The sequence below is a fragment of the Callorhinus ursinus genome, unplaced genomic scaffold, assembly GCF_003265705.2.
Source record: "Callorhinus ursinus isolate GAN/ISIS: 27379988/994484 unplaced genomic scaffold, GSC_fseal_2.0 scaffold49, whole genome shotgun sequence".
Taxonomy (NCBI): domain Eukaryota; kingdom Metazoa; phylum Chordata; class Mammalia; order Carnivora; family Otariidae; genus Callorhinus; species Callorhinus ursinus.
In genome coordinates, this window is record NW_027397111.1 from 6,473,557 (window position 1) to 6,486,032 (window position 12,476).

At 43.6% G+C, this 12,476-nt stretch overlaps 1 long non-coding RNA gene across 1 annotated transcript; it reads right to left on the minus strand.

The window, feature by feature from the left end:
• Window positions 1-3,695: 3,695 nt before the first annotated feature.
• Window positions 3,696-11,980, minus strand: LOC141370882 (uncharacterized). The gene is made up of 3 exons (XR_012375358.1): window positions 11,885-11,980; window positions 6,109-6,246; window positions 3,696-3,811 (listed from the first exon to the last, which is right to left on the minus strand). It is a non-coding gene; the product is annotated as an uncharacterized lncRNA (long non-coding RNA).
• Between the last annotated feature and the right edge of the window lie 496 nt (window positions 11,981-12,476).

The window sequence follows — 12,476 nt, forward strand, 5'->3', positions numbered from 1 at the left end:
TCCCTCGGCCTGCCTCTGTCTCTCTCTCTGATAAAAAAAAAATTTAAAAAAAAAAAAAAAGTATAGACTAAGCGACAAGAGAAAATATTTAGAACAAATAACATAAACATTAAGCTTTTTAAATATATAGATCTCAGACAACTTGATTTAAAAAATACTTTGAGCCCCAAAGTAAAAAGCCTGAATCAATAATTCATCAACGAAGAATTATGACCAGCAAGCAAGCCCATGAAAAAAATGTTCACTCTCCCCTGTAAAAAAATGAAAATTAAAAGTAAGTTATCTATCCACCTACCTGACTGGCAAAGATATTATCATGATTGTTTTATTTAGGGCTGGTGAGATGTAGTGAAATGGCTACTAACATATATCTGATGGCTCAGAAAACCATCAGATTTTCAAAGGTGTAAACCCTTTGAAAAAAAATTTGCTGTAAAAAGACTGATAGAGTAATCCATACATCTGGGAATCTATTCCAAGAAAGAGCAAAAACACCTGTCATAGAATTATTTGTAATATTAAAAAAAAAACTCAGTTTCCAAAAAATAAGGAAAGGCTTAAGTAAAATATGGGATCGTCACGCGATAAAATATTATGTAGTCAATAAAAATGTTTGCTCAGACTATGTACTAACATGGAAAATAGGCTATGATATCATATTTAGTGAAAAACCAAGATTTCAAATTGTATATACAGTATGATTAGAACTGTAAAAACTGTTTGTTTTTTAAAAAGAAGGACATGTTCATTGTGTTTATCTTTCAGTAGGCAAACCATGAGTTGTATTTTTCTCCTTTCTGTTTTTCTGGACTGTATTTTATTAATGCCTTATGAATAAGTGTTATTAGGCTGAATAGTATGAATGAGTATTGTAGACTCCCCCAAAGACGTCTATGTCCTGATCTCCAGAACCTGTGAATATGTACCTCACGTGATAAAAGGACTTTGCAGATGTGATTGACGGTCTCAAGACAGGGGGATGATCCTGGACCATCTGTCCAGTGTAATCACAATGGTCCCTCTGATAGGAAAGCAATGTGATGACAGAAGCAGGGGCTTGTGGTCAGAGGGAAAGATCTGAGAGGTTGCTCTTCTGGCTTTGAAGATGGAGGAAGGGGCTGTGACTCAAGGAACTCTGGCAGCCTCTAGATGCTAGAAAAGGCAAGGAGACGGATTTTCCTCTAGAACTTCCAGAAGAAACACAGAGCTGTTAACACCTTGATTTTAGGACTTCTGATCTCCAGAACTGCAAGATAATAAATCTGTGATGTCTTAATTTGTGGCAGTTAGTTACAGCAGCAACGGGAAATGAATACAAATATATACCGTTTTTATAGTGGAAACAAGCTTTATTTGGTTACAAGAAGCTTTAAAAATAATGTGTGGGTTAATATTTGTAGTTTAGTATGACTTCATCATGTAGATATTGCAAAATATAAAAGCAATAGCTCTTAATATGTTTCTGATGAACGTGTCTCATCTATTCATTCTCCCTGTCAACACAGAAATGCCTCGCTACAGGGCAATAAACATTGGATTTGGGGTAATTTGCTCAATAATGAAATCTAGTCCACAAATGTCTGAGAAGCAGACAACAAGCAGTAGGAAAGAGAAGCCAAAAAAGGGGGGGATAAAGCTGACGAATCATAAATAAAACACCCCGAGTTGAGCAACTCCAGATTTATGCAAATTCAACATTGAACAAAACTTTCCAAAAGGCACATACTACAATTTGAAAGAAATAGAAAAGGATAAGATAGTTCGTGGGCAATGGAAATACAGAATGGTATTATCTCATCACTTGCTTTCAGTCTGTTTTCCCTTCACTCTAGTCTATTACCACATTCCAGACTCCTGGTTTGATCTCGAGCTGACAACCCCGCTCCTGCGGCTTTGGTCTTGGTGTTTTAATCACCCCACTGACTGGCTCCTGGCCTTCGGCAATCCCTCCAACATCCCCTCTCCCTAACAGCCTAGCTTTGCTCTGCCCATTTTCCCCATTGGGCACTATTTCTGGTCTTGACTAGCTCACCTCTGAAGAGCCAGCCTCCAGTCTTGGGCTCTAGGAGATGAAGGTGAGGAGGTAGATAACCTTAGACCAGTGGGCAAAAATATCTTTGAGATAAATGTAGAAGAGAAAGAAGGAAGGGAGGAGAGAAAGAGGGAGGGAGTGGAGTGTGGGGGAAGAGAGGAGGAAAGGAGAGAAAGGAGAGAAAGAAGGAAAAAGGGGACAGATCGATACAACATAAAACCATCAGCAGTCACCTTAGGGGAAAAATATTCAGAAGGCTTGGAAACCATTCCATCATACATGAACTGTTTTGACAAATACTGATTTTAGGTAAATGGTTCATTAGCTGTCTTGGCTTACGGGCAGACTGGTTTTAGTGAGTTGGCCTATTTTCCAAGCATGCCCCAGCACCACACACACATGTATGCCACATGGAAGTTTCAGCGTATCCTGACCGTGGCGAAAAGTCCCTCCAGCCCTCGCAATGTGGAGACAGTCTGCTCAGACCCCCTATTTACCTCATTCTGTCTGCACTCATCAGGCAGCCTTCTCATTATAATTTGGCTTCCCACGTAGATTTCCCGACTGGGAGAGAACAGGCTGACCTGTGAGCATGAGGACTTCGGTCCCACTGGCAGTTACTCCACGTGGAAATTAATAAATCAGCACTACCTTGGGGATTTGACTGACATGTCCGTTCTCCAGAGTCTAAAACATTTTCCTGCACTTAAAAACAGTTGTGTTCATGTCTTAGTTAAAGCCTTTTGGGTTGCAATTCAATGAAACCCACTTGACCTAGCACCAATACAATGTGAGGGTTTATTATAAGGTGGTAGTGGCGTGTCACAGAACTCCAGGGCAGGAAGGACGGTTAGAACCAGGACCAGAGAGCAACCAGGACTGAGGCTCCTGCCCTCGCCTTGGGTCTGCATCTCACACTCCCGCTTGCCGCCCCTTTTCTTTCTCACACTCTGCAGCTGCATGGACTCTCATTTCTATGTCCCTCTTCACACCTGCTGCATTTCCCTCTCCCACATACAGATCAGCTGCCTTTGCTTCTCAGACGTGCAGCTGAAGAAAGCTACTTCTCACCTGCCTCAGCGCCGGCAGCCAAGACAGACAGACAGCTGGGAATCCCGAGTCTAAACTCCCACAAGGAGAATCTGACTGGCCCAGTTCGGGTCAGATATCCACCCTGACCAAATTCTCTACGGTTGGGGGTTGCGGGATGTTGGGAGCGAGAGGGCAGGGTCATGCCCAGCTCCATGAAACTGAGAACCATTTTCAGGAGGAGAAGGAAGATTATGGAGGACACAAGCATCCCCCAAATTGCCACAGGTCTGCATATTCTGAGAGTCAGAAGTGTTTCAGAATTCAGAGTCCTTTATATTCTAGAATGTGGTCATGTACGTCACATACCTCATCCCCAGCAGAGTCAAAAGCAGCTTCCTATAATCAAATACATCAATATTTTTACAATGAAAACATGAATATTCATACAAAATAAGAAATAAGGATTATAGATAGCCTCACATGAGTTCAAACCAGGTTTGGCCTCTAAAGGAACAACGGAAATGCATCCGATAGACTGAATCAGAATTTGCATTTTAAAGAGATGCCCAGTGTCTTAATCTGTTCAGGCTGCTATCACAAAATACCATAGACTGGGTGACTTATACACAACAGAAATTTATTTCTCACTGTTCTGGAGGCTGGGAAGTCCAAGATGAAAGTGCCAGCAGATCAGGTGTCTGGTAAGGGACCGCTTCCCGGCTCTTCTTCTTTTCAGTGTCAGTCTCACTGCCAGAAAGGGTTCAGGAGCTCTGTGGGGGATCTCTTGCATGAAGTCATTAATACCATTCATGAGGGCTCCACCCTCATGACCAAAGCACCTCCCAAAGGCCCCATTTCCTAATGCCATCATGTTGGGGCTTAGGATTTCAACATATGGACTTTGGGGGGCCATCAACATTCAGTAGCACCCAGGTACTCTGTATGCATATTGAAGTTTGAGAAGCATTACTCTACATGGCAGTCAGCCTCCCTAAATCACCAGTCTGCATATGTACACATGATCTGCAAGACACATTTGGGGTTTTTTTAGTTTTGTTGTTGTTGTTTCAAAGATTTTATTTATTCATTTGAGAGAGAGAGAGCAGGAGTAGGGGGCAGAGGCCAAGGGAGAGGGAGAAGCAGACTCCCTGCTGAGCCAGGAGTCTGCTGTGGGGCTCCATCCCAGGACCGGGAGATCATGACCTGAGCCAAAGGCAGATGCTTAACCATCTGAGCCACCCAGGCGCCCCAGCAACACACATTTGTGTAATCATCCCTTCTTATGCATTTTTTTTGACAATGGCTCCGTAGAAAAATGTGTATCCATTTTCATAGTTAACAAACCACAATTTTTACAATAACAAAGAGCTCCAAATCTGTGCCATACCACTCACCACTCTGCTCAACAGATGGACAAGCTCTCTTCGCAGCCACCTAGCATCACTCAATGAACACTCCTTCCTACACTAGTATTAAACTTTGTACACCTGGGTAGAGGCTTCTTTTTAATGAAACCATATCACAGAATATTTGTATAATCCTTCATGAAAATGGATCTGATATGATATAAAGCAGCTAGAACTATAATTAAGAAGTTATTCAATGAAGAGTACAAGCAAGTAAAACACAGAGCAGTAGCCAGAGTGTTACTTTTTTCCTCTTGCATAAAGAATAGAATTTTCTAGAAGGACATACAATATGGAGCCCATACCCAGAATGTTTTTGCAATATGGCAACAGCCTTTTGACTTTATACCTTCACCCTGAACCCTGTTGTTTTGGAATTCTTAAGGACAGTAAGAAAGGAGTAAATACAGTTTTCTCAATGAGATTTATTCATCAAGTTTGCTTTTTAGGTTCTTTGGGAGTAGAAGAAACCTCCAAACTCCAAAAAAAATTAAAAAGTTATGAGCACAGAAGTGCCTCTCAGACTATCATTGCTTCCTAACTACCTGAAGCACCAGGAAGAAAATCACTGAAAGAACCAACTGTGGGGGCGCCTGGGTAGCTCAGTCGGTTAAGCATCTGCCTTCGGCTCGGGTCATGATCCCCGGGTCCTGGGATCGAGTCCCTCAAAGGGCTCCTTGCTCCTCAGGGAGTCTCCTTCTCCCCCTGCCCCTCTGCCCCTCTTCCTGCTCATGCTCTCTCTTTCTCTCTGAAATAAATAAGTAAAATCTTAAAAAAGAACCAACTTGAGAGATTGGGAGCTTTTAGGAAAACTCAATCATGGTGGAAAAAACCCTGAGAATCTGCTAAAAGTAAGTGATCCTTCAGCAAACTACTGTCAATAAGAGGTAAGTGACCCAACAACAAGAAGCAGAAGTACTCCACTGGATGCTTGTCTACCCCGAGGCACGGCATGGTATGTTTTTGCCTCACCACAGGTCTGCCACGGCTTCCATTAGTCTGTCAAAGGAGTCTGTGACCCCATCAAGGGTAAGCATTAATCTCTTGTAATTCTGAACTATTTATATTTCCCACACCTTTTCTGTGCTTATACCACATCCTCTGCAGAGATCTCTCTCTTTTTTTTTTTTTAATTTATTTATTTATTTGTCAGAGAGAGCACAAGCAGGGAGAATGGCAGGCAGAGGGAGAAGCAGGCTCCCCGCCGAGCAGAGAGCCCGATGGGGAACTCCATCCCAGGACCCTGGGATCATGACCCGAGCCGAAGGCAGACACTTAACTGACTGAGCCACACAGGCGTCCAGTTTCTCTCTCTCTCTCTCTTTTTTTTAAGATTTTATTTTTAAGTAATCTCTACACCCAACATGGAGCTTGAACTCACAACTCTGAGATCAGGAGTCACATGCTCTACCGACTGAGCCAGCCAGGCGCCCGGAGATTTCTTTTATAAATTCAGTCTATTGAATGTCTACCATGTACTAGATGCTGGGAAAACCACACTGAACAAGCTGAGAAGGTTCTTCTCACCATTTAGCATCCGGCTTTGGCTCACCCTTCAAGCCTCAGCTCACGCCTCAGATCCTCCAGGAAGGCTAAGATACACGCTTCATTTTTGACCTCTTGATACCTACTACTTACCTCTGAAATTTTATAGTGAAAGTATCCGCTTATGTGTCTTCTTCCCCACTATACACAACATGCGGGCTCAAGCTAACTTTGTGCTCCCTGATATACAGCTCCTGGTGCACAATATGGGTTCAATAAAAATTTGTTGAACTGAAAAGAAAAAAAAAAAAGACAGAAAAAGTTCAAGACTGAATTTTTTTCTACAGAATGGAAACAAATGGTCCATTCCCTACTGATTTCCTGAGAGTACTGAAAAAGTCGCCACAGGATAGAGACTTATGAGACTCTATACAGAATCAAGATGAATTTCACAGTTAGATAATCTATCTTCCTACTAATCTCTAAGATCTGAGTCAATAGAAAAAAAGCCAAGGATGATGGTACTGCTAATAAATGTGAGTGGCTGTAAAAGAAGCATTATCCTTGGGGCCTGGTATTGGAAAATGACCCAAATCATATGTTTTCACGTGATACGGATCCGGGAATGGCGTCTGGGATTCTGCAGAGTGTGCCCCTGCAACTCTGGGGAGCAAGACCTTTGGGGGCATGACTTCTGCTCCCTTTCACTTTTCACCTGCTCCAAAAGCATCAACCTCCACAGCAGGTGGCAATGTTCTTTGAAGGCTTGATGCAGTAAGCTTTCAAACATAATCTCCAAATCTCCAAACAAGACTCCAAAATAGGTTGATGAAATATTTCAGTAGTAATATCTAGGAAAAAACAGTACTTTGCCAAAGCTAAGCTTTTTGACAGAAACAGAGAGGAAAATTCAAAGGGCAAACCCTTAAGGGACTAGGGCAATGTTTGTCCATTTAAAAAAACTTGGGGGCGCGGGGGTGGCTCAGTCAGTTAAGCATCTGCCTTCCGCTCAGGTCATGGTCCCAGGGTCCTGGGATGGAGCCCCGCGTTGGGCTACCTGCTCAGCAGGGAGTCTGCTTCTCCCTCTGCCCCTCTCCCCTGCTCGTGCTCTCTCTCTCTCTCAGTTGCTCTTTCTCTCTCTCTCTCAAGTAAATAAATAAAATCTTTAAAAAAAAATTGACCACCTTACCGAAATTGTTCACAAATATAATGAGGGCTTTAAAATTAATTTCCAGTTTACAGAAAGTGTCAGGGCTCTGTTAAAAGAAATTAAATGAGGGGCGCCTGGGTGGCACAGTCGGTTAAGCATCTGACTCTTGGTTTCAGCTCAGGTCGTGATCTTAAGGTTGAGATTGAACCCTGCGTGGGCCCCGTGGTGAGGGCAGAGTCTACTGAAGTTTCTCTCTCCCTCTCCCTCTGCTCCTCCCTGCCTCATGTGTGCTGTCTCTCGCTCAAATGAATAAATAAATCATAAAAAAAAAGAAAAGAAATTAAGTGATACCACATGGAGGTGATCAGATAAATCAGAAGGTGAGATATACTACATGACAACTAGCCTGGCTCACCAAGTGCCAAGGTGATTTTTAAAACATGGGGTGGGGAGGATTGTTTTAGAATAAGAGAGATTAAAATCCATAACAACTAGAGCAATGCATGAACTCTGATTGGATCCTGATTCTAAAGTATCAGTTAAAAAGTTCATACTGGGGACAATGGGGAAAATTAAATTGTTATTTATATTAGATTATATTAGCAAATTATTATTAATTTTCTTAGATGCTATCATGGTATCCTTCCACACTCACTCAGCTCCTGAGCAGCTGAGATTCAGATACAGATACACAGTGTATTTTATTTTTCATTTACAAAAGCGACTTTACAGCTATAAACAGCACCTACAAACTTTAACTGTTAACTGGAGCACTACAACAGCACACACTACAAAAGAATAAGGATATAAGAATATCCTTATTCTTAGGAGATGCAAACTGAGTACTGAAGTGTTTAGGAGGGAAAAGTCTACAATTTACTTTGAAGTGTTTCATATATAAGATTTTCTATTAAAGTAACTATGACAAAATGTTACAATTACTTTAATTCAAGTTCAAGTGCATGCAAGTGTCACCGTTCCATTCTTTCAACTTTTCTGTATGCTTGAAGATTTCTCTAATAAGCAGTTGAAAAAAATAGCTTGAAAAGAGAACAGATAAAGATCGCCAGATCCATTGAACATTGGAGTTGCCGTGGGTGGGAGTTCGAGGGTCTGGGAAGGAAGGCAGTGAAGCTTTCGGGACTTAAAGAGGCTACAGGAAGATAAGAGTCAACCTCAAGAGACTGCTCCACCTGGGCCCAAGTGAGCACTGTCAGTGGGCAGGGCCAGGCTGCCACATGGGAGCTCAGCCCCAAATTCCCCCAGTGTTTGCGTGTGTTGATGAGCTCCTTATGCTGCACTCATTGTCCTCAGGTGAAGGCATGCCACAAAGAGTTGCCTCTATGTAGTCACGCCTGTTCCGGCAGCAACAGTACCCACCCATGTCTCAGCATTTTTCTTAGCCCAAGAGATCTACCTAATGAGAAAAATCCTTTTTGCAATGGCTCAGGACACTCATAAGCGCCACCAAAGGGAAAATGGGGATCTTAAGAGGTCCCACCCTCCAGTGCCTGTACTTGAGTATGACTGAATGGAACCATTTCAAACAAGAGTAGTTAATACCCACCCACATGACACGTAGAAATACCCAAACATGGTCCTGAAGGAAACTAACAAAGAATGGCTCCAAAAACAAAAAACAAACAAAAAAAAACTTGTCACTTCTGAGCAAACACCCCTTCAGTTCCCAGCCGTCTAGGACAGTGATAAGTGAAGCATCAGAAGAAACAGAAATCGCTGTTAGTTCAACCACTCAGAAGTGAGGAGTGATTTAGCAAACTTCCACACAGAAACATTATATTCCATAGGTTCCGAGGTTCTCTTGCCTCCTGTTTTCTCAATGTCTTCTTGTTTTCTGAAAATGTGACTAAATCCAAAACACAGACTATAATCGTGATGATTTCATTGATTCTCAATGCATTTCATAAACAAGACAAAAGCAAGAGGTGTATAGTCCCAATATATTGGCAATTTGTCAGCTCTGCTTGAAGTATTTTAAATTAAATGACATTAACAAATGAGTAATCATCAGAATAAATTACATAATAATTGCATTATTAACAAATCAAAACATAGGTAACCCGAAGGTTGCTGACCTGCACCAGCCAATAGGTACAACTAGCGTCATGGTCACATGAATGTCTGAATCTCAGTGGCCCAGCCCCCAATCCAGCCTGTGAAGAATTACAATCTCTTACAAAGTTTTCCTCCAGGACTTTACAGGAGTCTCCAAGGGTCTTGACATGTGAACGTGAATCAGCTCAGGCCTCCCGTGCTGCTGTCCATGCAAACCAAGCTGTCGATGTGCCCTGCCCCATTCCTGAGATCTGGGATTCCTGCCTGCTTCACATCATCTCAGTGACTAAAAGGCCCACCACTGTCCCTGCGCAGTCTCTGCTGAGCTGGATGGAGACCCTCTCTCTGACACCAGATCGTTGAACCTCACAATGGTACTCCACTCCCCAGTCACTGCCATGGGGTAGAGGAAAATGGCCCCTGTCGTCCTGCTGTAACTTCCTTGACCACTTTGCACTGGGTCCCAAAGCATTACAGAGCTTAATAGTTTTAAGTATAAAACTATTTTTTTTATACCTGGCCTTTCCTCCCGGGGTGCTCTGGGGCGTCAATGCTGCTCCCCTCGGGGGCTGGGCGTGGCTCACCATGCCAGCCTACATTTTCCCTTCTAGTGAATATTCCCCCCGACGAGGGTCCAAATTGCCTTCCTGAAAACTGGCTTCAGTCAGACCCCCCAAACCATCAGACGTGACACTGAGTGCTTAACTCCCATTTGTGGACATGGTTTAAGTTTCCTTCCTCAGGACTTCTCCGGTTCCCAGGTAAGTCATCAGTTACAAATAAACAGTTGGGAGGAAGAGTGTTGCCCAACAACATTCCAAATCTTCCACACTCACTCAGCTCCTGAGCAGCTGAGATTCAGATACAGATACACAGTGTATTTTATTTTTCATTTACAAAAGCGACTTTACAGCTATAAACAGCACCTACAAACTTTAACTGTTAACTGGAGCACTACAACAGCACACACTACAAAAGCGGGTATGTCCATTTAGACTTTCCCCCCTCATTTATCATAATTTCGGGGAAAAGTGTTGGCTTTAAAAAAAAAAAAACCTATTGCTTAAAAGTTTCTGGGAATTTTATTTCTCTGAAAAGAAGCAGACGTGGATGATCCTTGATGAGATGCTAAGTGAAATAAGCCAAACACACAAGGACAAATATTGGATGATTCTGCTTATATGAAGAACCTGGATGGAGTAGTCAGATTCCCAGGGACAGAAAACAGAATGGCAGTTGCCAGGAGTGGGAGGAAGGGGAATGGAGAACTATTGCCTCCTGAGTACAGAGTTGCAGCTTGGAAGGATGAAGAGTTCTGGAGGTGGATGGTGGTGGCAGTGGCTGCACAACTTAATGCCACTAAACTATACCATTAAAAATGGCTAAAATTTTCAATTGAATGTTACGTCTATTTTTATCGCCATAAAAAATAAAAACTTATGGAACACTTTTTAAGATTTTATTCATTTACTTGTCAGAGAGTGAGCACAAGCAGGGGGAGCGGCAGGCAGAGGGAGAAGCAGACTCCCCACTGAGCAGGGAGCCTGATGCAGGACTCGATCCCAGGACCCTGGGATCATGACCTGAGCCGAAGGCAGACGCTTAACCGACTGAGCCACCCAGGCACCCCTTTATGGAGCTCTCTAAAAACAAAAACAAAAACAAAAACCAGGCAGCTGCAAAGGTGTTGTGAATGGAATCAAGGAGGTGGTCCAGCTTTGGGTCTGGAGTGAAACGATTTGCCAGGAATGGGAGGGATACTGAAGAAGCACTACAACACTGACAAGGCTAAGCTGAGCGTGAAGAAGGCTGAAGAGAAGAAACACTGATTTTCTTTTTTTTTTTTTTGGCATGGTGTGTAGTAATGATTATCCCTCTCAGAAATGTAGCATTTTAGCTTTCAAAGCATTTCCACAAGTGATCTAACTTGTTGTCATAACAAGACTGGGAAGTAAAGGGCTGGGTTTCAGACTCCAGAGCTACAGAGGGGGAAGTCACCCTGCCCCATGGATGCTCTCGGCTTCCTCAGGGAACTGACCCCCCATTTGCCAATGGGTAAACTGAAGCTCGGAGAGATGAACTGACTTGCCCCGAATCCACTACTACTGAGCAGAGCGGAGACCTGACCCTAAGCCTCTTGACTTACTACTTTGTGTTCTTCCACAAGCATGAATTACAACAGAATGAAACTGAAAAAGTAAAAAAAAAAAAAAAAAAATCCTAGCTGTGTCAAAGCATGAAAGAATCCCTAGTCTACGTTAAAACTCAAGAGAAAACAGGATATAATTTGGGGATATATTTTAAGCTTTATAAAATCTTCCCACCCCCGCCTCTGAGTAGGAAAGTGGGTAAAAACAGAATCTGGGGTGAGAAGTCATCTGCTTCATCCACGATGTGTGGAGAAGAATCTGTAAGCCAACACCCCGCATTTATTTCAAGTACTGTGCCTCATTCTGCCAGCCTTGGCAGCCAGCCCACTGCGTTTGCTCCAGGGGCCCTTCTTTGGAGTCATGGTCAGAGCACTATTTTGGGATGATAAACGTGGCCTAAAACAGCCATGAAGCTAGGATTTAAAAGGACAGACACATAGATTAAGCCACCTGGCTGCCATGGCATGCTGGGGGTTAAGCATCCAGATGTGTGTCGAGGCCTCGCCTGGCACGGCCCAGCCTTCCCCACAGAACATCATCCCTGTGTCCTGACCTGTTCCAGGAAGCAGCTGGAGTTGCCGGCAAGAGAAAGCACGTGGTCCCGGGGGTGAACCCGGGACAGCCTCGGAGGTGCCAAGGATTTATGTGAGCAGCCAAGCGTACACTGACAGGTCTGCGTGTGCTAGAGAAGGGAGTTCCACTGCTCAGATGAACCACTCATTGCAGAATTCACCCACAAGGGGAAGTGAGTTAATGACAGGGCAGTTCGCTTCTGCCTAGATGCGTCATCAAATCAACTTTGTAAAGCCTGGCTCCGAGAATGCGTTTGCTCACCCAGATGTGGTTCTGTGGGGCTACAAAACATCTCCAAGAGGGAACGCTCATGGAGGAGAAAGTTCTGAGGCTTTCTCTGTGCCAGGAACAGGGCCAGTGGCCTGAGCCTGACAGCTGGCCCAGGCGTGGTCAAATCTGCTAACGAGAAGCCCAAAGCTGCCAGCAGCATCAGCTCCACATCTGGGACTGGTGACTCATCAGCCACTCTCTCCCACAGCCCGACATTCTTAGGCAGGCCTCAGCATGTGGGCCCCACCGCACCGAGGCCCCAGTGCTCAGACTTGTTCCTCCACCCGCGTGCCCATTGGGAT